This window comes from Geospiza fortis, unplaced genomic scaffold (assembly GCF_000277835.1).
Source record: "Geospiza fortis unplaced genomic scaffold, GeoFor_1.0 scaffold175, whole genome shotgun sequence".
Taxonomy (NCBI): domain Eukaryota; kingdom Metazoa; phylum Chordata; class Aves; order Passeriformes; family Thraupidae; genus Geospiza; species Geospiza fortis.
In genome coordinates, this window is record NW_005054528.1 from 624680 (window position 1) to 648954 (window position 24275).

Sequence of the window (24275 nt, forward strand, 5' to 3'; positions counted from 1 at the left end):
TTTTGTCCTCAATGAGAAATAAGAACAATAAAGGAGTGCTAGGTTGGTTCCTAAACTTCCCTTTATGGAGATCCTAAGACCTCAGGTGTGAGCATGCAGTCAGACAGCAGTGCTGCTAGTACCCTCCAGCTGAAGGTCACTTCAAGTGCTTGTAATCGATAAACATCTGCATTGCACCCAAAGTGCAGTGCTCCTACTGAGCCTTCATAAACAGGGTCTTCATCATCTGAGATGAACTGAGGCATTTTTTGCCTACCCACTGGCAGTTAGATAGTCGCAGAAGTTTATCATCCTGCATAAATTTTGATGCTGTCATTTCCTTAGGAATGAGCTCTTTCACTTCCTCAGGAACTCATCTGGGATCATGTTGAATCTTTGTAAGTACAGCACTAATAATGGAGTAATAATAAAATAGATTGAGACAAAATATGCAAGATATCACTAAACTACAAATGTGTGAAAAGACAGAAACTAAGTGAAAAGAAGTGTGAATAAATGATTAAGGCTCATTATTTAAAGGGTTGAGAAGTTGTGGGCAATAGCAGACGTGACAGTACTCATACTTCTAATAGGATGTGTGTGTATTGAAGAAACTCATGATAGTGTGGAGCAGGTGGTTCAGATACTTGTAAATCTCTGGTGCACATTTGGTAGCTGACTGGAATGGAGAGTCCAGTTTACTCCAAAAGGACTTTTGGTTGCACTCGCTAAGAATATTCTCAGTGTGTTTCAAAAAAAATACACTCTTGTGGTACAACTTTGAACTCACTTCAGAAGTGCTGCGATGATCTGAAAGAAAGTGGAGCTGTTGTTTTGTTTAAATCCACCTAATTCCCTGTATAGAAATTAGTAGGCAGTGAACTGGCATTTTCAGTAGTTACAAGAGAGAAGGAAGCCCAGAGAACTGCAGGTGTTTATGGAGAGGTGGGATGGAAAAGAGTTTTCCCCTTTATTGAAGAGTGAAGCTGAATCTGACATCTAAAAGAGCTGATATGAACTAAATTTCACTGATGCTGCTGCTGAGATGATGATATGACATTGAAAGATATATTGTTATATGAAAATTTCTTTGAAACATTTTACTTCTAGTGTCATTAAGACATATGGCGTGCATAATTTTAATACATCTTTGTGTCAAATGATGAGATTATCCCCTTTTTTCAATTTGAATTTTTGTAATTTGATTCTTAGCTAAAAATTTAGAATTGCATTTTCTAGACTATGGTTCCAAATATCACAAACACACAATAGCATCATGTCCTTTAATGCTCCTACATCTAACAGTACAATGGTTTTATTATTGCTCTGTGCCCAAATACAACTTGTTTCTTTTGCAGCTCTCAGGCAGACAAAACAAAACAAAACGAGCAAGTCTTTGAGGAGAAAAAACATACTTAAAAGGAAATGTACCCATTTGTCTCAGCACAGCACTCTGAAAAGGCATAGGGTAAGAAAACAATAAGAAATACATAAACTGAACAGAAGCAAATAAAATCATGAGTAATACCATTTGGATGCTTTTCCTGACATAATAGGTTCCATTGTTGAAAGAAACAGTGTATCTGCAAAAATGTGCCACAAATGATTCACCAGCTAATAAAGTCTGCATCAGGAGTTCCATGTTCACTATGAATCATTTAGTTAAGACCTGCTACTCCCATATTCTTTTTTCAGCTCTTTAAAAAAACACACTGACATCCCCACATTTCTTCCTCAAATTCGTTTTTCATTTCATTTGGATATCCCAAGAATTATTCTCTTGTACCACAGCTACAGTGAGCGTAAATACTTTTTACCCATGTCTTTGCCCTTATTCTGTCTTTTAGAAATGCTTTAGAAATGGAGATGTAAGCATTACTTTCCCATTTCTCCTGCTCTCCTTTCTTTCCTCTTTATCCAAGATAGAGGCAGCTGCAGTCCAAGCAGTATTTTCACAAAAGAGGACTCACAAAATAACTGGCCTTCATCTTTGTGTTTGTCTGTGTATTGAGAATATAATGGAATTTGAGATGAAATTTAAATTGGCAAAACTAGCTCTGTTATTTTGTTGGTAAAATTATTCTGATAAGCTGACATAATACTCAGTTCTTTGGGATCACAGGCAACAACCTACTTCCAAAAAATGCAGAATGTGAATTGTTGGGTGCCTCTTATCTTCATTACAGCTTTTTACCTTTTCGCCTTAACAGGGTGTTTTTTCAGCTTTCAAATCACAAATGACTTCAGAGAGATCTAGTGTGATCATTAAGGACTGTATTCAGCAAATGTCAGCCTTACACAGCTTTATCTGTAGGGCTTCTGCAGGCTCCCACAGCATGACAGCTTTAAAGCTGAAAAGTCTCAGCGCACCATCCCAGTGAAACTCAGGCACCATCTTCTCTTCTGACTAAATTGAAGCACAGAGGCACTCCTGAGATACATTTAATTCAGGACAACTGTTCCCTGGAATAAGGCCACTACAGGGAGTCCCATTCCGTTCTCTGCTACCTAGTAACATACCGCTGCATTCTCTGTCAGACACACAAGGCCTAATCTTCAGGCACCATCACATAAATATAAATTCAGAAATAAGTTATTCTAGTAGGTGGACAATAATTTGATACCCAATCCCCAAAAAAAGTGACTAGGTAGGGCTTATTGGCCAAAGCAGCACTCTGAGGTTCAACACTCAACCAAGAAATCTTGATTCTGATTGTTCTTCAATTGTAATTTGCTTGTTACAGTAAAACAGTCTCCCATGCATTGGTGTGTGTCTACTTATAATAGTAATAATCAAAACAAAAACATAGTGATATGTCTTGGCATAAGATGGATCGTTTTACATCTACTGCATGAAGAAATTTGAGCACTTTCTGCTCCGTACACAAAATGTAGTGGAAGTTAAGTAAGCTACACTGAAAAATTTTGCTCTTCAGACAATTTCGTTCAACTTTTGTAGGCATGTTTTATTAACTTCTGTTAGCAAGTGAAATATACACCTTCTTTGCTGGAGATAGTTCCAAATATAAAAACAATCAGAATGTTCAGGGCTCATCTTTTTTCTGCACTAGCCTCAAAAGATGAAGAATCATGAAAGCAGATAAGGTCCTTTCTGGCTTTAGAAAGCATTTCAGATTGTAAAGGTCTTAACAGCTTTAGAGTAGCAATGGAAAATTGTTTATTTTTGTCTTGAGCAAAGCTCAAGTTCTTGCAAATCTTTTTTTTTAACAAAAAGATCGTATGGCTGTGCAGATGGTCCAGACAACAGAAACAGATATTAAATAATTATTCAGACAAATTAGAAATACTTTGTTCTTTAAGACTCTGGCAGCTATAACACACACATTAATTTCTTTAATATTTTTAAAAATATTTTTTACTGAATGAAAGCTACAGACATTATATTATTACCTAAAATCATTCCTTTATGATTTAAAAATTATTCCTGCTTGATTTCACCTGAGAGGTATAGATATATAAGAGTGTACATCTATTTGTAGCTGTAGATGTTCTCTTAGAACATTATGGCATGGAGGACACTGAATCACAGTAACACTACACAGACTCATGTCTGTGTTTTGTCTATAGGGAACACTGAGACATCTGCAATATATCACAGAGCTGGAAATCTGGTCTACACTTCTATCAGTCTGGGTGAACCAACTTTTAAGGAAAGAAAAGGCTCCAGCAGTAATCTTGTTAGGATATTCAATCAGTGGTGTAGCAGATGTGTCTTCATTAGGAAAGGTCTCATCTTATCTCATGTCTTGTACACTATGTGGAAAATAAGTAATCTGGTTTATCTTCTAGCAGAAATTAAAAAAAAAAAAGCCTTGTTTCTGTTTTCTTGCTTGTTTTAATCATCTTTCTACCACACAAGAAACAAATAATGAAACTGGATGGCCTATGCCTGAATTGCAAAGTAGAATATACTGATAATGGGAAAAAATAAAGAGATGTGGAAAATCAAAGCAAAGCTAGAAGAAATTATGAGACTGGGGATGGGCTGGGTTGTCTCAGCAGACATTGAAGGCATACAGAGCTTTTGTATAGGAGAAAAATTGAGTCACCTCATTAACTTTCAGAAAAGTTTGAATGGCAGACCTCCAGTGTTGCTGCCAGCCTTCTTCAGCAGGGTGGAGAAAAATCAGTTGGAAGATTAGAAAATTTTGTAGGTTATCTCACACTAAAATGTTGACAAATATTGCCTATTCTGACCCTCTTCTAGCTCATAAAACTGAAGGACCTCCTTGAGAAGAGTTAAGTAGACATAGTCCTTTCTTCAGCAAAAAGTGAACTTTTCATTTAGAGATGAGCTGTGTCTTTGTTCATGTTTATAAATAGAGACAGAAGTTATACATATATAAGTACAGAAAGTAAGTACTTTGCCCCAGGCAAGTAGAAGACATTCAGCCTAGTGAAGGTCACAGGTACACCAGATTGGTCCAGGAACAGTTCCATGTACTTGAATTAATACAGATATACTTTTGCAGGCTAATGTGCCTCAAGCTGTCATCTTGAATGGCCTCACTGCAGCCTACACCAATGGCTAGCTTTAGATCAATATTTTGTGTGGTCCTATTGAGGATGACTCTTGAGTCTTTCTAAATTCTGTCAGACAGATTTTGCTTTTCTTCTTCATTCCTACATAACTTAAGCTCTAAAATGACAGTTTAGAAGTACCAAGATTCTTTTGGAACAAACAAGGTACAATAAAGCAAATTTTAGATCTCTGAGCCACAAACTGGCTCCTTTGTGTTTGTTACCAAACATTGTTTCTCATTCAGGGCCTGATAACTAAAGAGTTTGTATTTTTTTTTTTAAATATTGCTTTTGTTCTCTCCTCAGAGCCCCTAAAACATTAAAAAATTAGAATTATTTAATTATTGACTGTTCAGTTTCTTTAATTAATCTCTTATCAAATTGTTTGGACTTACTTGAGGCTCATCAATGGCTGCCTGTTGTCTTTTAATGATTGAATGAGGTGCATTCTCTGTGCCAAGCTTCTTTGTACATTTTCTCATTAATAGACACACATCTCTAGTAACAATTGTGTCTGTCTTCAGCTTCCAGTGCAATTATCTTCCTCTGTGTCTGTTCTGTAAAATGTAGTTAAATGCTCTGACCTCTTAATCTTACTTATCCGTTTGAAAAGAACAGTATCTCTTCTCAAAAGTGTTTACTGTAACACTTTTTCTAAATTTCCATAGTTCATTGTTCCCACCTTGCATTTTATTCTTCTTGGATATCCTAAGATTTTCTCTTAGTTTGAAGAACTAAGTTTATTTGGACTTCAGTCCTTTTCTGGAAATGTCCTTTTGAAGTCATGCTATAGCGCATAAAATTAACAACTGTTTACTGGAGCAAGTAATAGAACTTGGGATTCAGAAGACAATGTCCTGATCACCAGATAAGAGCCTTGCTATTTTCACAGTGACATGATAAAATATTTAGTGTATTGGCAAAACTTCAGATGAGTCCTGGAATGAAGCAAGTAAGAACCTGATTTAGACTACATACCTTACAACCAAGTCTGTAGACACTAGGCCACTACATTTTTCTAGCTGTCAAAAAGACTCCCTTTTCTGCACATCCAGTTCTTCCTTTTTATCAGATTTGATCTCAGATGTAGCTAAGACCAATTGTGCATGAACTCAAATAAGATAAAATTCGCAGATAAATACCTGAGTAAAGGAAGATGCCAAAGTCTGAAAGGAATAAGGACACATATATACAATATTTTGGCCTTCATATTTCACAAAAGGTGGATTAAACATTCTCCTACTGAAAATTCTGGTTTCTTTAAAGACATTTTTTATGTGCTTAGTTCTCTCTATGCATTGCATAGAGAACCTTGAAAACTGACTTGGGTCTGTGGATTCCACTGTTGAGCAGGAAGGCTAAAAGTTAGGTTTTCTGCAATATTTAGCATTGTGATACTTGAGTCTCTTTATGGATCCAGACTCCCAAACACCTATGATTAAATCGGTAGGTGGAAAACTAGATGCTGACTCTACCAGAAACTGAGAATAACTATTGAATTTCAACAGCTACATGACTGCAGAAGGCCTGAACCAGTAACTATAAGCAGGTCAAATGTGAACCCTTAAGCTCTCCAGATCCATTAGCTTCCAGATTATTTCTTAACATGTACACTAAAAAAATGACACTAATTTTTTACCACTTTCACCTCCTACTCATCTCTACCAAGCAAAAAAAAAAGAAAGTTAATTGCTCAATATACTGCTATCTGATGAGCCCAGTGGACCCAACATAGTAAAAGCATTATAGCGTTATCTAACCCTGCCTTTCAGAAAATTAAAACAAAACAAAAAAAAGCAAAATAAAATAAAATAAAATAAAATAAAATAAAATAAAACTATTTAAACTGGAGTAGATAAGTAGATATTGAAAAAATGCATATACAGCAAGCTTGTAAGGAACGCTGTGCTTGTTTCAGAGAATGGACCTCAGTTTCTCTTACTTCATTAAACTCTTTTATTACTAACAGAATTAATTATTAACTATATTAGTCCATTAATTATAGCCATGCTATTTTGAGAGCTATTAAAAAAAAATGAAGCAATAGAAAATCAGAATAAGAACATTTTGAAAATGCATTCTATGCTTACTCTTCGCTGGGGTCACTGCAGGTCAGGTATATCTGCAGGTCCTGAGCAGGCAGGTTGGCATAATAGGTGCAGCTTTTGGGTCCTGGCCTGCTTCCTCAGTCTGGGATACCATCTGGATGAATTTGGCAGGTGTCTTTCTCTTCCTGGTTCTCTTGAGTTTGGTCAGGGGTGGATAAACTGTTTCATCTCAGTGTGTCTGTGCCATATGCTGCAGGAAACAATTGATTTCAGTCTTAGGTCAGAAGCCAAGAGAGAAAGGGAATAGAGAAAAGGGGGGAAAAAAAAACCAAAACCAAAAAACAGAGAATGGAGAGAGACGCCTAGGGAAATAAACACAGGGTAGCAACCTCAGAAATGCTAAAAAAAAGTTCTTACTGCAACAGTCATGACATGAGATTTTTCAAAACTTGTTGACATTGAGCTGTCTCTGAAATACCTAAAGTCCAAAGATACTGTCTAAATATTTGCAGTGACAGGAAAACTCTTCACACTTTTTTAAGGTTACTTCTCTGAAGACCTTGTAATTGATCATCAATGTCCTATGTTAAAAATTATGAAAGAAAAGACCTATGAGGTGTTATGATTAAAAATATAAAATTAAACCCCCCCTAATATTTATAGCCTGTTCAATTTTTTATCACTTAACTTCCATTGTTTATAATTTTAAGTCTTCTCAAAGTAGAAGGGTCATCTTAATTACTTGCATACATCCAGACTGATATTTTCAACATAACACCTTAGTTTTTTTCTTCCTTGGTCTGGAATTGCTAGAAATTAAAAATTACTGTGCTTTTTTTTGGTTTCTTTTTTTTCCTACCAAAATTTTTCCTTTACTTGCTCATAAGGACACTGTTTTTAAAAACCACGTTAATTCTGTTTCAGTTGAAACAAGAAATTTTCTCTTTTTTCCATTAAAAAAACCAAAAACTAACTTCCTATAAAGAGCTACTTCAACCCATTTGCCTTTGCTACCAAAAAACCTGAGAGGTAAGCGGAGAGTGAACATTTTATTAGCAGTCACAACCCCCAGTCACAGCCACCCTGTGGGCAGCCTTAAAGCATGCTGCCTCATATAAGGTCTCCCAGGAAGAACAAAGTCTGCTGCAAGGCAGGGACTGTAGCCATGAAAGAACAGAGCAGACAAATCACAGCATAGACTATCACATTCTCCTGTTCACTTCAGCTTGTTAGCATGGGGGGAAAAAAAAGAGCCTACAATTCACTTTCCTATGAAGGTTATAAATCAAGATAGGAAAAAAAAAAAGTAAGGTACTATTATACAACTATACAATTGTTTCTCATCATACCTGAATCTAAATGAGACCGGTTAGCCAAGACCCATATGTTTTATAAAAAGAAACAGGATCCTTGAACACCATGCCCATAACATGTTATTAGTGACAGTAATAGCACTGAAACAACCTTATGATTGGTGGTGTCAATTGCTCCTTAAAGATTTGAATAGTTCATTAGAAAAGAACTTCCATTACTTATAATCTAGAGACCCTTATATAATTTAACAATTTTGCTTTCTACAATAGCTTTCTCTTTCTAAAACCTTCTGATGTGTTTATGTTTGATTTCTTTACCTCTCTGCTTTTTAATACAGATGATTTTCTCAGCAGGGGACAGTCACAATATTGATTCTATTGATGTAGATGATACACATATACATGGAGAACCCTCTGCATATAAACACTCCTTTCCTCTTGTTTACCACTCTATGAGTGTGCTGAAAGCAAGAGGTGTTCAACTACTGTACCTGCATGTGGCAAAAAATTTTCACTTATTTTGCCCCACATTGACATTTAAATCTCTACTGCAGGAAAACATTTCTGAATCAAAAATATTCTTACAATTTTATTTGTAGGAATATTTAAGTTCTCTATCATCTGAATAAATATTTCTGACTTGTGTATGTCATTTATGCCGTTTCAGGTAATTGCAGCTTGGTTGCAAAGCCAACAAGGAACAGAATAATTCATATGAGGATTATAATTTGTTACCTACAAACATGAGTAGATCTTGCTGTGTGACAGCTCTAGAAACTATTTATTTTTTGAAAAAGTGTTCATCGTGTGTATTTTCTTGTAAGACATCCATTTAGAGTAGTAATTTTAGGTCTGTGATCACCACAATACTATGCTACACAGGCCATGTACAAGCTGCTTTTAACAGATAATTGAATATAGATTGAAAAGAGCTATTATGGTCCAGTCAACTCCTATTTTCTATAAGAAGGCTAACCATTTGATTCAGATTAGTCCTCTCATTCTCTATTCGTTTAAAAGAAGTCAAAACTATATCTGCAAATGCACTACAGAACTGCTTATGCTCCATTAGATTATTTTCTAAGAATATTAGTCTTAAAAAAAATTACCATTAAAAACTTCAGGTAGAGCCTCACAATACCATTTAGCTGATAACAGTTCCATCTGAAAACATACCTTAGCCTTTTCCTATTGATTCAACCCCCCTTTTAATTATCCCAGCATAACAACTTTTGGTCCCAGGCTGGGGGGACAAAAAACTACAAAATTAAATATTTTTCTTGAGAGGATTAGAATTGGTCTATTCAGATAGTCCATGGAATCAGATGAGGAAAAAATTTATGTCGTAAAAAACATTTAGGTTCATTTACCATTCAGAGGTAGCATTTCAATGACTTTTTTTTTTTTTAGAAAATTATGTGTATACACAAAGTCAGAACATTAATAGCAATACATTTAGGTTCACAGGTATCTGTTTCCATTTTGCCATGTCTGAAACTTCAAAGCTAGTTTGAAAGGAATTCTACCAAGTACCTACTTATTTGTGAAGGAGGCTTTCCACTTCCAACCCCTTTCATTTGTCTTTGTGAGCTGGGATCTTTCTTTACTTCTGATCTTCCTAAAGGGACCACCTACCTCACCAGATAGTTTGTGATTTAATGTGGATTGATCTGTGCTAAACCTTTGAAAAATGTTCAGTTTTGTTTAGAAACACACAGCTTTGACAGAAATTTGTCACACACATGTGAGTCTGCTGATGAATAGCCACTGAAGATAGCTACCATCCAACTCTTTGTCCTATTAAATGCTTATTTGCATGTGCACATCACCACCGAGTGCTTTAATCGCTTGTCTACTGCATATTAGAAGGAAGCACCTCCAGCTAGTCCTAGAACATTGAAATGCTCAGGTTACCTGAGTGCTCATGAAAGGTGAGAGACACAAATTTCCTCTAGAGTAGGACTTAATACCTGCCGTCTTCTTAACATAATCTGCTGACTAGCCAGTTCCAATCTTTTGCACCTTTTTCACAGTGGACTGATTCCATAACTTCAGGTTACAAATTCCACGGCTATTTTATTCTAGCGTCTCAGTGTCCTGCCTGTAAAATCCAAGCCTCTTAGGATTTCCATCTTTTAACGGGTATAGCAACAATAAAAAAAATAAAATACATAGTTTAATTGACACAGGCATCTGATATAATTAGTCAACTAAGTTTTTTTAATAAAGTTTATTTGACCAAGGTCGAAATTCTATGCATCTCGTTGCCTGCATCTTGTCTATGCTGCTGAGAAATAACATCCTAGCTTTTGTGTAAAACCATCTGGTAATTCTTAATGTTCTGCATACCCTGTTGTAAGATCTACTTTGCTTTTCTGACACCAAAAGTCTCAAAAGCTATTCTGGGAATCCAAGCACATCTCTTGTCCAGTTTCAGATCTCTCATGTCTAATTAATGCCTCTTCATTCTAACAATGAAGCACCCAATTAAATACATTAATACAGTTATGAACCAAGTTTCCATAAGACTCCTTTCTAGTTCTCTGAAAGTATTAATTATACTTCATGTAAATATCAGTATTAGAGCAGAGTAATTTATTTCCTGCAAATGTTAAGATGAAAATGTGTTTTTAATTTTTATACTCTTTGTTGGTTTATGAAACTTAGAATGTTTTTATACTGCTAGAAGAAGATAAAAGAGATTAGTAGTGGTATATTTTGGGCTTTGGGGTGGCTTTTATTATTGTGGTGTAGGAGGAGTGGGGGGATTTCTTGTTTTAATTGCTTGATTTTTTATTTTTCAAGAAGTAGAGCAGGGGAATGGATGATAACTCAAGACATTTTCAGCTTTAACATCAACTTTCAATCTATTTTTAAGCCTTTTCTAATTGACAATTTGATTCTTCTGACTTCCTCATGGGGCATGTGGGATTTCAGGACATTTAAAATAAGAGCTTAAATTTCAATGGTGGTGTTGTTGTTGCTGTTATTATTGTTATTATTAATTATTATCCTGCATACTGCATGGGTATTCATTAATAATTCAGGAATATTTAAATGTTTAGCTTGAATTCTTGTTTGGATAGTGATATATGAACTTGTAAGTATGGTAATTGTTCGATACCTCTCTCCTGTTTTGAAGAACTTGATAAATAGGAAAGATAATACTGGCTATCCCTATCCTAGCCATTCAGCCTTGTAGGAGCAAGACACATTCTTAAAGCACTTGTAAACTTAGAAGAAGCAGGGACATTTTGAAGTGAGTGACATTTTAGAGTTAGATATAGTGATAGCTAAACCATGTGTTGTGGTTTAAGCCCATCTGGAAATAAAGCACCACTGAGGTGCTTGTGCAAACCACTCTTCTCACAGGTGGAATGGGGGGAGAAAAATAATAAAAAAACCTTGTAGATTGAGACAAGAACATATTAATAATTGAAAATAATGTAAAATACAATAATTATGATTAATTATAATAATAATGATATTAAAAAGGGGGAAAGGAGTGACATACAATAAGCTTGCTCACCAAACCACTGACCGATCCTTTCCGAAACCAGATCAGCTTCCTTTCTGGGTAACTCCCCCCAGTCCACATACTGGGCAGGACATTCTTAGGTCAAAAAATCCCTTTGGCCCGTTCAGGTCAATTGTCCCATATGTGCTCCCTCCCAGCTTCTTTTGCATCCCTCCTCACTGGCAGAGCATGAGACCAAAAAGTCCTTGATTTAGGATAAACATGACAACAAAAAGCCAACACATCAGTGTGTTATCAACACCATTCTCATTCTGAATCCAAAACACAGCACTGTAACAGCTACTGAGAAGAAATTAGCTAGCTGAAACCATGACACCATGTTTTCTCACTGATTGATGAAATAAAATGAGAAGTTTCTTGATTTAGGTTGTAATTCTGGTTTTGAATTATGAGTAGATGTGGGAGTTATGAAGTATATCTCCAGAGCACTATGGAGATATGTGGGGACCTATTCTTAAAGTATAGAACAACATCTATTCATATTAAATGACAAAAAAAAATTACAAGTATTATATTATAAAAAAATAAATTACCTGAAATTCTCCATAGAAAATAATAAATGGAATAGTTGAATGAGGAAATGGTTTTTTGTAATCAATCCCCAGATCTGGAAACTTGTTTTCCACTAGATAGAGCAATAAAGCAAATATTAGGGTTTTTTAAAAACTTCTATAAGTAGCATACTATGTTACCTAGAAGAATTAAATTATAAAATTTGTTCTTACATGTGGTGAACAAAAGAGGAGTGAACAAAAGAAAGAGTGGAAAGGGTCACAGACATCTTTTTATGAAAAATCCTTTCCTTAGGATTTTTTCCTCCTGAGAAGCTGAGAGGCCTCAGGAACAAAATGTAAACAATGGCTAACTGCTGCTGTGGAACGCAACAGGTGGATCTGTGATTGGCCCATGTTGGATGTTTATAATTAATGGCCAATCACAGCCCAGCTGGCTTGGAACGATAGTCTGGGACAGCTGCCTTTGTTATCATTCTCTCCTTTCTATTCTTAGCTTAGCTAGCCTTCTGATGAAACTTTTTCTTCTATTGTTTTAGTATAGTTTTAATGTAATATATATAATAAAATAATAAATCAAGTCTTCTGAAATATGGAGTCAGATCCTCGTCTCTTCCCTCAACCTGAGACCCCTGTGAACACCGTCATAGGAAAGGACAAGTAAAACTGAACCCACCAAAACACTATTTGATGCATTTATATGTTTTTCTTTCAGTTCATTTGCCTCCATAAGGAAGTGGTCCTAACACAAAAGTTTTTGTAAATAGCAAAACTTGGAAAATTGGGTATTTTAAAGGAAGGACAGAAATAAAAAAGAGGAAGTATTGCAGCCTTGAACTCCGTTCAGGACTTTCTACTATACAGTCAAAATACATCTGAGATTTTCCTCTGTCAGTATGTTTATGCACTTTCTCTTTTCAAGAGACTCTTAAAAAACACAAATAACAAAAGAACCCATAAAGCTCACCCTAGGAATGACTTAGACTACAAGAGCTATAAATTCTTTGCCATGTATATAAAATTTCTACAGTTCTTATTTTCACCTGTTCAATTTTGACTTTCTAGTTTTAGAATGTATACTCCAAAATCCTTTTTTTACATTCCCAACCAAACTGGATTAATGGGATTTTCCTTTAAGCCTGCAACTTCTTATTGGTAGCAGAAATTATTGTTGAGCAATTCATTCTTACAAGTAATATATGGACATTTCAATAATAGATATTGCACCATTACTTTGCATATTGTGAAAAATGGTAGAATGATATCACCATGTGTAATGTTTCCTTAATGTTTTTTTGTAAATGCCCAGATCAATGCTGTCTGGACAGTGATATTATGTCTTTCCAGTCAGTAGGATATTCCAAAACTGGGAAGCTGCCCTTGCCTCAGTTTCCTTGTCTGCACATTCATGCTAAAATTATTTTCCTAGCAACTGAAGCAGTTGAGACTGTAATTATTCAATGTTTGTAAAGTGTTATATACTTTAAATGTCAAGTATGGCTAAGGACTATTAACTATCCACAATTCAGAAGTTTGATTAACAAATCTCTAAAGGTCCTATTAATTTGCCTGTTTCAGTGTTACTGAATCATAAAACTGTCTTAACCATGCATCAAAAAGTGTGTTTAGAGAGTAGATTCCCAAACTGAATAGACTTTTTATCATACTGAGAAATTAGGGAAATTTGCATTTAATGCCTGGAAGTTGTCCAAATCTTCAAAAATCTAGTTAGCCAGATTTAGCTAATCTAGATATAATACAGAAATAATCTGATTAAATGTCCCAAGTGGATTATAGTGTAGGAAAGAATCTATTTGCTCGTGCAAGGTCCTATTTCAAGCATTTTATTCTAGTTTATCCCCACATCGGATATTATCCCCCTGCAAAGATCTTTGCTGGTTGCCAATGCTCGCTGTAGTCATTCACTGCCCATCACCAGTCTGCTAAAACAGCAATCACTGAAAGCAAGAGACAGCAAGGACTTTAAAGCAGCATTGATAAGAGTATGAGAACAGTATTTATCGGGCGTATATGCTAAATGGTAATTGGTTACAGTGGTTTTGCTATAGGTCCATGATTTCTGTTAGGAGTCTCACACTGCACTGCTACAAAATTAAGTTTAGGACTCGAAGTATCTGTCACCTCCTCCAGCAGTTTGGTGTATAATCTAGATCAGCTGCTGTAGCATAAGCACACTTTATTATGACAGAAACATTTTTCAGTAATATTTTAATGTCACTATGCAAAATGTCTGAAAATAAGGGAAAATACTTGAGTCTAGTAATTTGATGTAGGATGAAAGGTCTGAAGAAATGAAAAGAGAGAGAGAAAAACAATTATAGTGGAAAGACATTGTTTTTTGTGGATACAGAAAAAGAGAGAAAAGGTCCAATGAACATTTTCAATGTTCCTCTTTGATAATCAATTTAACTTTCCACAGAGTTGTGAGTATTAACAAAATTTTAAGGGACATACAAATTAGGAGATTATTTTTTGTTGTAGTATTTGTTTCTTTAAACCAAAAGAAACACTGCATTAAATTAAAGGACAAAAGGGCATTAGTATCCTCTCAGGAGGATAAGGTCTAGAAGCTTAGTCTATCATTCATAAGCAATTAACCTAGGGGCTAAATAATAATGGTAGGAAGCACTTATGTTATTTTCAATTTTGAAATAACTGCATGTTGACAGATTATCAAATTGTATTTGTGATTATTTTTACTGCAGTTATAATTTGGAGATAAGGGTTTTATGTGGGCAAGTCTTTACTGGACACATATTGCAGCATGCTAGCACTGAAAATACACCTGTTCATTTTTTGAGACTTTAATGCCATAAAATATTTGCATCATTTACATCATTGTAGCACTTAGAATTCTCAACAAATGTATTTTTCTCCTTTTGAGCTAGACTCTTTGATAAGACAAGGAGTCCATGTCCTAAAAAGATGACATTCAATGAAGACTGAGAGAGAATATGAGGATACCTCATAACATTCTTTGTATATGGAATAAATGGGTAAATTGAGATTGTTCATACTTTAAAATTTCCTCCTTTAAATATTTCTAAAAGTTTACAGCAAGCATCATGACCACATACAGGATCCCAGTAGTTAGAAGTGGACCACAAGCCTGGAAGAAATCTAACTGTTCACTGTACTATATATGTTCTTAAAATTTAGATTCAGACACCAAATCATCTATACTCATAGACAATGAAAATTATAGATCATTGTATTTTCTTGTTATAGAGGTAATCAAAGTGGTCAGATAACATTATTTAGGAGGAACTATCGTGTTTTTTAATTAACATTGTACTGTAATCTGCATTAAGATCAAGCAGAGAAAAATCATAAGTTACATTGGCATAAAAATGTTGAGAGATGTGACTGCATGTATAATAAGTAGATTTCTCAGGAAGTGTTGAAAGCCCACCTGATGGCAATCCTGTGCAACTCGCTCTGGTTGAACCTGCTTCAGGAGGGGGGCTGGACTAGATGATCTCCACAGGTCCCTTCCAATCCCATTGAACCCCGTGATTCCACGATTCCCTGAGATAAGTGCAATTATGCACTTATACAAAGTAACAAAAAAAAAAAGTCTAGCAAATACTAAACTTTATGTGTTTTACATTTAGGAGAGTATAAAGAGTACACAAGGTATTATTTTTAAAAGGTGCCTACAGCAAATCGCCACATCAATCTTTCAAATTTCTGTTATGTGTCTTTATACACTAGGGCAGCCACTTATCCCATTATTGTTGAACTAAATTTAAATGTAATTTTTCTATAAACAATGGCCAAACATCCACAAGTTTTTGCATCTTCTTACAAAACAACAGCTGCATTTTGTGCTGTACAAAGGCTTCCCAAAATCAGGTAACCAAATCAATTACATATTCACAGAATGAGAGTAAAATTATAGTGAAATAAAAAAAAAAAGCATTCCAGTATTTTATCTCAATATGTAATTTGTCTTCTGACTACCCTTGAAAGAAAGTATGTCAAGAAACACCCTGAAGACAATGACAATAACAGCAAAAGTGGTTGCATTAATTTATGAGGACGAGGACAATAAAACACTTCGTGAATTGCTTTAGTTTTCATTTTCCAAATAATGCTTCAGCTGGGGATTGATAGTTGACAGCTGTGTTTACTGATAGGTAACCTTGTTGCAAGTTTCTGCAGAAAGATGTTCTTCTTCACTGGACTTGTCTCCGCTTCGTCATTTTTTTTTCTCTCTTTAGAGCCAACACAGCTATTGTTACATTTTAAAATATTTCTGTCATGTATTTCTTCTTTGAAATAATTAATTTTTTCTTTGCACTACTTGGCTGATAACATGTCATAATGTAGGCTGCCAAGTGCCAAATGACTCTCAGATTCATTCAAGCATTCAAAGCAAGAAAAACCATTCATCTAGATAAGATCTTATCTGACAAGTCAAGCTCAAGAAATCTCAGTATAATTATATGGTGTTAATGAAGGCCATGTATACAGGCAGTTCTCAATATTAACCTTTGTGTTAGTCTATCAACAGTAATGTGAAACAGTCATTTTAAGTTAAAACATGTAGGTAGAATTTTTTTTAACAGCTCAAAAACTCTCTCCCACGGAAACACTTTATATGAGAAACTTTCATCTTTTGCAAAGGATCACTAAGCTATGCTTTCCACAGAGATATTGTTCTTATACTACTCTTAGCCCACTCTTCTACACAGATATTTGTTTAAAAGCTAATGAACAGGCATTTTTTAAAATATAAGGACTACTGTTAGTTGCAGAATAATAATATAGGATTTGTTGTCATTTGTGTTTTCCAAAAATCTAAATTTAGAAGTGGGATAAACTTGCTCTCTAACAATTGCTGTCATTAACAGTCATATGTTGGGAAATATTTTTAAGGGCAAGTGCAGCACTGTGTGATTATTCTGTATGATCATAATGTTTATTGCGTGATCTTAAATTTATTTATTTACTTATTTATACCTTGAGGATCAATATTGCTCATCTTTTTAATAAAACCCTACAACTAGTAAAAAAACCCCCAAAAAACAGTCAAGCAATGCTGTTTTGCTTTTTTTAGAAAAGATTGAATTATGAAAAATGAAACACTTAAAATAATTTTTGCATTTAGACAATTACCGAAGAAAAGTTTTTTGTATGTACACCTCTACTTGCTGAAAGACAGACTTTTTCTCCAGAATGTACAATAATGTATAATTTAAAGAATTCAAATAAGATCCAATAGAATTGAGTTCAAATCTGTGTAAGACATTGGATATCACAGTATGTAAATTTCCTATTAACAAACATATGATTACAGTTACCAAAGTGTATGTGTGTTTCTCACTAACTTTTCTGCATTTTTCCCCAGAGTTCACAGTTGTCACAAAAAATCCCATCCATTTTTCCCCAACAAAATTATCACTTTTATCTGTTGGGTTTTTTCTCTCTTTTTTTACTATTTCTTTGTTACTGAAGACCTTTTTAAAAATAGATCTTCCTGATCCAAACAAGAGCATTTTATTAAAGTACATTAGAACACTGAAGAGTCCATTTGAAAGCATATGAGAAAAACCACTGAAGTTGTAGAACTTCACTAAATGGCATCAAGAAATACTGCGCTTGAGAATAATCAATCACCTTTTACCAGAACCAAAAGTATCAAGAGATAACTTAAACAAAGAGTATTTACCAAGTAGACAAGGGTTTTTAGGCCTTGCCCATGACAATGGTTTGGCCCCAGCCATCTGCAGAAAGCATTCCAATGTTTATCCAAAGTAGTATAGATTAATCCTCTGTCACAAGCAGAGGAATGGGGCATAGGTCTTTTTTTACCCTCCAAGGTATCATTTTTTCTGTGTGTGGGCAAAGAGCTGAGAGGGACAGCAAGGCAAGCAGAGACAGTGGCCCCATGAAGGGGGCCAGTGATCCTGAACTGGCTGCACAGAAAGATTGACAAAAGCCAGTTTCAACCAAGCCCAAACTCACGAACAAGCCCAGACTTGGTTAAGGCAGGGCAATAATCAAGGCAGCCAGTCAAGCTGGTAGTTCAGTGTTAGCAGGACATAGCCAAGCATAGGTACCCCTGCAATATGGATCAGGCAAGGGCAAGGCTCTGAACTTAAATCCAATTCTGTAATGAAGGATGGGGGAATGCAATTAATGCTTGTCACACCACTCTTTTCCCAGCACTCTGACCCAAGGTTACAGCGGCACCATGCTGGAGCTGATGTGGAGTACAGACTGCCAAAATTCTAGACAGTGAAAGAGGTTACAAAGTCTCTTGATGTCCTGAAGGCATGAAAAGTGAATATAAACTTCCTTTCTTAAAAAGAAAAAATCAAGACTTTTTTTTTCCTCATTGTGTGGTGGGTTATTTTAACTTAAAAGTTAAAAAAGCCTTTTTTAGTCTTGTTTTTAAAACAACATATTTTTAGCCTCTAGGGTTTTAATTTTTAACAGATTAATATAATAATCCCATCTATTTTATTTCTTGTTGGAGGATCCTAGTTTATTCAGTCTTTCTTCACAGGTAAGCTCTTCTATAATTATGGACATCTTGTGTTATGTCCTTGCACTATTTTTGTTATTCTGTATCCTTTTTTTGAAGCAGAAAATCTCTATCATAATTGGTAGACAAAATGAATCCACTCAGATTTATGCAGTGAGGTAATTTTGACTTCTGTTTCGTTCCTTTTCTAATGATTCTAATTGTATTTTTAATCTTTGCTGAGGTGCAAGCTGATATGTTTTGGATTGACGATTTGGGTTTTTTTTAATAAAGTGATATGCAATGACTGCAAATAATTGTAGACATAAAATTTCTGGTTTTTTCAGGCATACTTTTCTCACCTCAGCACCAAATTTTGTCTGCCATTATGATTAGCAGACACTTTGTAGTGCAAGATCCTTCTGCAACTCTCTCAGTAATCCCACATTATCAGTAAGATTTATCACTTAACTATTCATCAGCTGAATACATTGACCAGCAGAAGTCTTTGAGGAAATTGCTCTGAAATTTCATTGTTTACTCCCCTTGAATCCAGCAGACTAGGTGGTCTAACTATTCCTTGTTGCTTTTATTTTATGCAGTTATTAATCCATCTGTGCAACTTTCTTTTGTTACTATGAAACACCACAGTGTCTTTTTAGAAAATCTTTCCAGAAATGTTCCTGGTATTCTATGTAGAGAAAATAATCTGATAATAAAAAGATAATAAAAAAAAGATCTGATAACAAAAATAATCTGATAACAAAAAAAAAGTCTGATAACAAATACACTATTTGACTTCATTAATGAAATTTAATAGATATAACAGCCATTTCTTACACCTGCAAAAATATTTTTCCCCAGTATTTAATATCTAAGTGTTCTAAGATATTAATACTGTAATACTTACTGTAATACTGTTCTATTTGGGCACAAAATTTTGCTACAAATAAATATTCTCGTGTTTATTTTGCTCTGTGTATTTCCATATTTCAATCTAATCTTTCTTTTAACATACAGTGCCACTCTTCCACACAAACAGCTTCTGCCATTCCTAATGTAAATTTTCTGCTAACATCCAAGATAGAGTGCTGCTCTGGTTATCTGACTTCCATCATATTCTTCAATCCCTAGTATCACAATACTCTTATTTAAAGTCAGGGCTTGGATCTTGGCTACCAAATTCTTTACATTTCTGTAATTATATATTTGAAGCTGTTCTGGTTATCATATTTTTCATGTGTTTTGATTCAGTAGAGTCTTTTTTATAGAGATTGCTCATATCCATTACCTTTCTCAACATTATTGACTTCTGTCAGGGTTTATAGTTCTGCAGAGATTTTATTACTTCACCCTTGAACACCTGTTGGATTTTTCTCAGTCTTTAGTTTAAAACTTCCTCATAAACTTTATTTTATGTTTAAATTTTATTTTCTTTAGATGGAACTCACCTGTCCCTTTTCTGTTATTTCAAAAGTTTTCCCAGTTCCTAGTAATTTGATAGTTGGTTGCAAACGTGGCATAAAAAACATTTCTAACAGTGGAGTGTGAGTTTGCCTTGCCCTTTAGAAAAATTTTCACATTTTTCTCCCTGTATTGTTCATCTGCCCAAGAATGATTTGATTACCAGGACTTACTTGTAGGCTAAAATGTTTTGTAATATTTGGTATCCACCAGCACATCCTTGCTGGTATTGTTAGACTAGCACACCTACTGGTGGTCAATTTAATGACTTAATTATTGGGACATCTTTTCTTTTCTAGATATCAGCTAGAATCCTGTTTTCCAAAGGGATCTATGCAACATATGTTTTAATTTTTTCAGCTGAGGAAAAAAAGAATATTTCAACAATTGCATTGCTTTCCCAATCAATACTAGAGAATAAGTTAAACAAATTACTGATTGCAAAAATACTGAGAAATGGAAATTTAGTTGCTTGACTTCTACTAGTCTTTGGTTTTATTAACAGGCTGTTATTCTGTTGTAAATGTGAGTATGAGGAGAGGAAGCACAGGAGATTGAATAAAGTACGTATGTGTATGTAGGATCACAGCTTTGTTTGTACATCTGTGTGCAATTTGTAAAGCTGCAACAAATATTTTCAGAAAGGTAAATTATTGAAAACATAATAGGTGGACTTCTTTTTTAAGCAGCATTTTTAAAAATGTTTATCTATTTATTAATAGATAACATACTTTAACATACTTAAAGGGTGTATGCACACTCCTTTCCCCCCAGCTCAGAGAGGTGACATATCTATAAGAGACATATACTTCGAAGCATGTTGCCATATTATCCATCAATATGGTCCCAATTTTTAGGACTTCTATTGAAACCTGAATTCTTACAGTACTGTCACGCTCATAATTTCTGAAAAATCCCTTCACCAGGATTTCTTCTCCTGGGAAGTTGAGAAGCCTCAGAGGAAAATGTAAATAATAATTTTCTGATTCACTTCTCCCGTTTTTGGCTGCTTTGGAATGTGGTATGGACATTGTTTACCAACAGGTGCATGTTTGATAGATTTCATGCGACTTGTTTTTACTTAATGACCAATCACCATCAGCTGTGTTGGACTCTGAGGAGTCAGTCACGAGTTTTTATTATTCATTCTTGTTAAGCCTTCTGTCTGTATCCTTTTTCTTTCTTTAGTATAGTTTTACTATAGTATTCTTTTAATATAGTATAATATCATGAAATAATAAATCAGCCTTCTGAGAACATGGAGTCAGATTGTCATCTCTCACCTCATCCTGAGGACCCTCAAAAAAACCACAGAGTGAATTTGGGTCAAGATAATAGGTACCTACAGATAAAATGAATTTTCTAGTGTTATTTGACTGTCCTAGGCTGTCACAGACTTGATCTGTCATAATAGCTGTCAGAGTTGACATAAAATATACAGGTTTAAGTCCCAGTGCATCAGCTGGACACAGGGTAGGATGTCACAGGTCACCTGAAATAGCACTGCCTATGTTGAAAGGACACCATCAAGTCTTCAGAACTAACTTGTTACACAAATTAAATCTCCATTAATTACAATGACAGGCAAATTCTATGACTGAAAATGTTCATGCTCAAGATTCATATCCAATACCATTTATGCAGTCATATGAGTATAATATTGTTCTAAGTTTTCTCTTTTTTATTCCCTGCAGAAATAATGTTTAAAGAGAAATGGCTGGATCTGAGCATGACTTAATGTGGACTGATTTGTGAAATAGTTTGAAAATAATTTCCTTAAAATGCATTCTTTTTCCTATTTACAGCATCTAAATTTCTTATTTTCCTTATTAGCAAAGATAATACACTTCTTTATAGTTTAGATTTTTTACACTGTATTTAATGCTGAATAATCTAATATGATTTAGAAAAATTAGAGAGAGGAATTTTGCCTTATGTCTTCTATGCTTATGTGAAAGTTTTCCTTTGATTTGAGAAGTTGATTATGTTAATTAATGCATCTGATCGACCATGACATACAATTAATTGTAATTTTTGTGTAACATATATTTTTTCATAGCAGAATTTCTGCCCCTTACTTTATAGATTTGGTCAATGGACTGTGAGTATGACAATCACAGACACATAGTATAGAACTTTTTTTGGAGAAAAAGACTCACAGTTTCATCCATTTGATTTCATTCTTGGTAATGTCTTTTATTTGATAATTCACATAGCTGCTTCAAACACAAAAAAACCCCAATACAATAGTAAAATTTTTAGTAAATTCATATTATAATTATTCTATAAGATAGACTATCTTCAGGACATACAAATAATATCTTCTGGAGTAAATTCAGTATGTTGTTCAAGAAATAAAGCTTTGAATTAAGGATGAGATATATCACAAAAGCCCAATTAATTAATTTTATGATTGAAGTATTATGAAACTTAAAAACCTCTTATTATCAAGAACAGATTATGGGATAAGAAGAATGTTCATAACAAATGTTACGTGTTTTAAGTTTAAAATTGATGTACTAGGGGAGAAATACTGTAGATGAATGCAAATTTGGTGGCTTTTATGTAAATTTGTCTGCCATTGTGATTGCCTCAAGCTTACTTTGATTTTAAAGACTTCTGCCAAAGGTGTGTTGTTAGGGTTTTATCTCTTTTTTTTCTTTTTTTTTTGTTGCATCATCAAGATATATAACCTGAGATGTCAACACTTACTGGAGAAGAATTCTTCTTTTCCTGAAAGACATTTAAAAAATTGTCGTCTCTCCTACAGTAAAACGTGCAAATTCAAAATCTAATAAAGAAACATAAAGAATAATTGATATCTTGCAATATGTTTCTTTTAGTGTTTTCTCTAAATTCCAGTTAATATTTCAGCTGAATCCCAGCTTATCCTATCTCTTTCCTACTGAGACCTTTCAGATACTAAAAAAAACCCCATGTACATAAATAACTAAACAAATCTAAAATGTTCCTTCTTTGTTGTATCCATTTATTCTGTGATTTTTTTGCTTCCTCTTTCCCCAGGTAATTATGTGGTTCATTTAGCATTTTCATGTTTTTAAAGCTCAATTTCCTTGAAGGCTGCTTGTAACTGTTCCCGTTCTTTCCTGTGCTCACAACCAAGCTCCTTTGATCTCTCACCCAGCAAGCTGCAGTCACTGCTTTGCAATTCACTGATTGCTGCTAGGTGGATCTCAAACCCCAGCTATGCCATTTGGCAAGGGAGAAAATGGGTAGCCAGGCACCAGAAATACACTCTGCTACCTCATGTGACAAAGAAACTTGTGGCTTAGACCACAGCAACTGTTCATCACCTCGAACTCCAGCCACAGCTTTGGCCTTTTGGTTTGAAGTAGCTGAGGAGTACTGAGATCAGAGGCAAATGCTCAAACTTTTAGAGAGGTGAGGTGCAGCTGCAGTATTAACCCATATACAACGATGAACAGAAATATAACATCAAGAAGTCATTACAATGCAACATCTCTTTCCCCTTTTCTAGTGCTACTGGATACAGAGAAAGCAATTTTTTGTTAAAGGAAATAAATTAAAATATTCCATTTTATGGTATCCTTTATTTTTTCAGGTTTTTGACGATATATCACTTTCTTGAAAAGTTTCAGAAAAGCAAATATAACACCTCCTTCTACCTGAGAACTTCAAATTGATGAGGTTTTTTTCCCAGAAAAGCATTAACTTTTAACTCGATTTGAGGAAGATTTACAGAGGTTTTGTTTGTTAGTTTTCTTTTGCCTCAGTCAAAACAACACTTTCATTTTTGACAGGGAAAAGATCTGGCTTCCCCATACCAAGATGAATGTATTTCAGTTTGTATATTAAATACAGTGTGAATTTATGTTATTTTCTTTTTTATTGTTTCCTTTTTAAATGAGCACTCAGATACTCTGATCATAGGCTTTTTATGCAATTAATACTTATCCTGAGAACATCTTTTTCCCCATTTAATTTCCTTATCAATATTTGATTCATTTCACAATAAAAGTAATTTTATATTAATTTCTTCACAAATTTATTTCTTTGTTTGTTTTATTTAATTTCATGCATTTATTGCTTATTAGGAATATTTTTTTCCTTAACAAATCAGAAATATTCCCGGTATAAATGAACAATAACTCAGGAATTTCAAATACAGTTTTTTGCAATAGCTAATTTTTACATTGTGAAAAATATCATTGAAAGTGAGACTTGTGCCAAGTGAGTAGGCATAAGTTAGTTTTCATCCAAAACTTCTTTAACCATGAGGGTGCTTCTCTAAATGAAACCTAGTAAATCATGCTGAAAGACAGCAATGTGAGCCACTATTCTGGTGTTATCTCAGAAAGGGCTGTTGTTTTAAGATGTCACTGCCTACCAGCTACTTATTGCCAC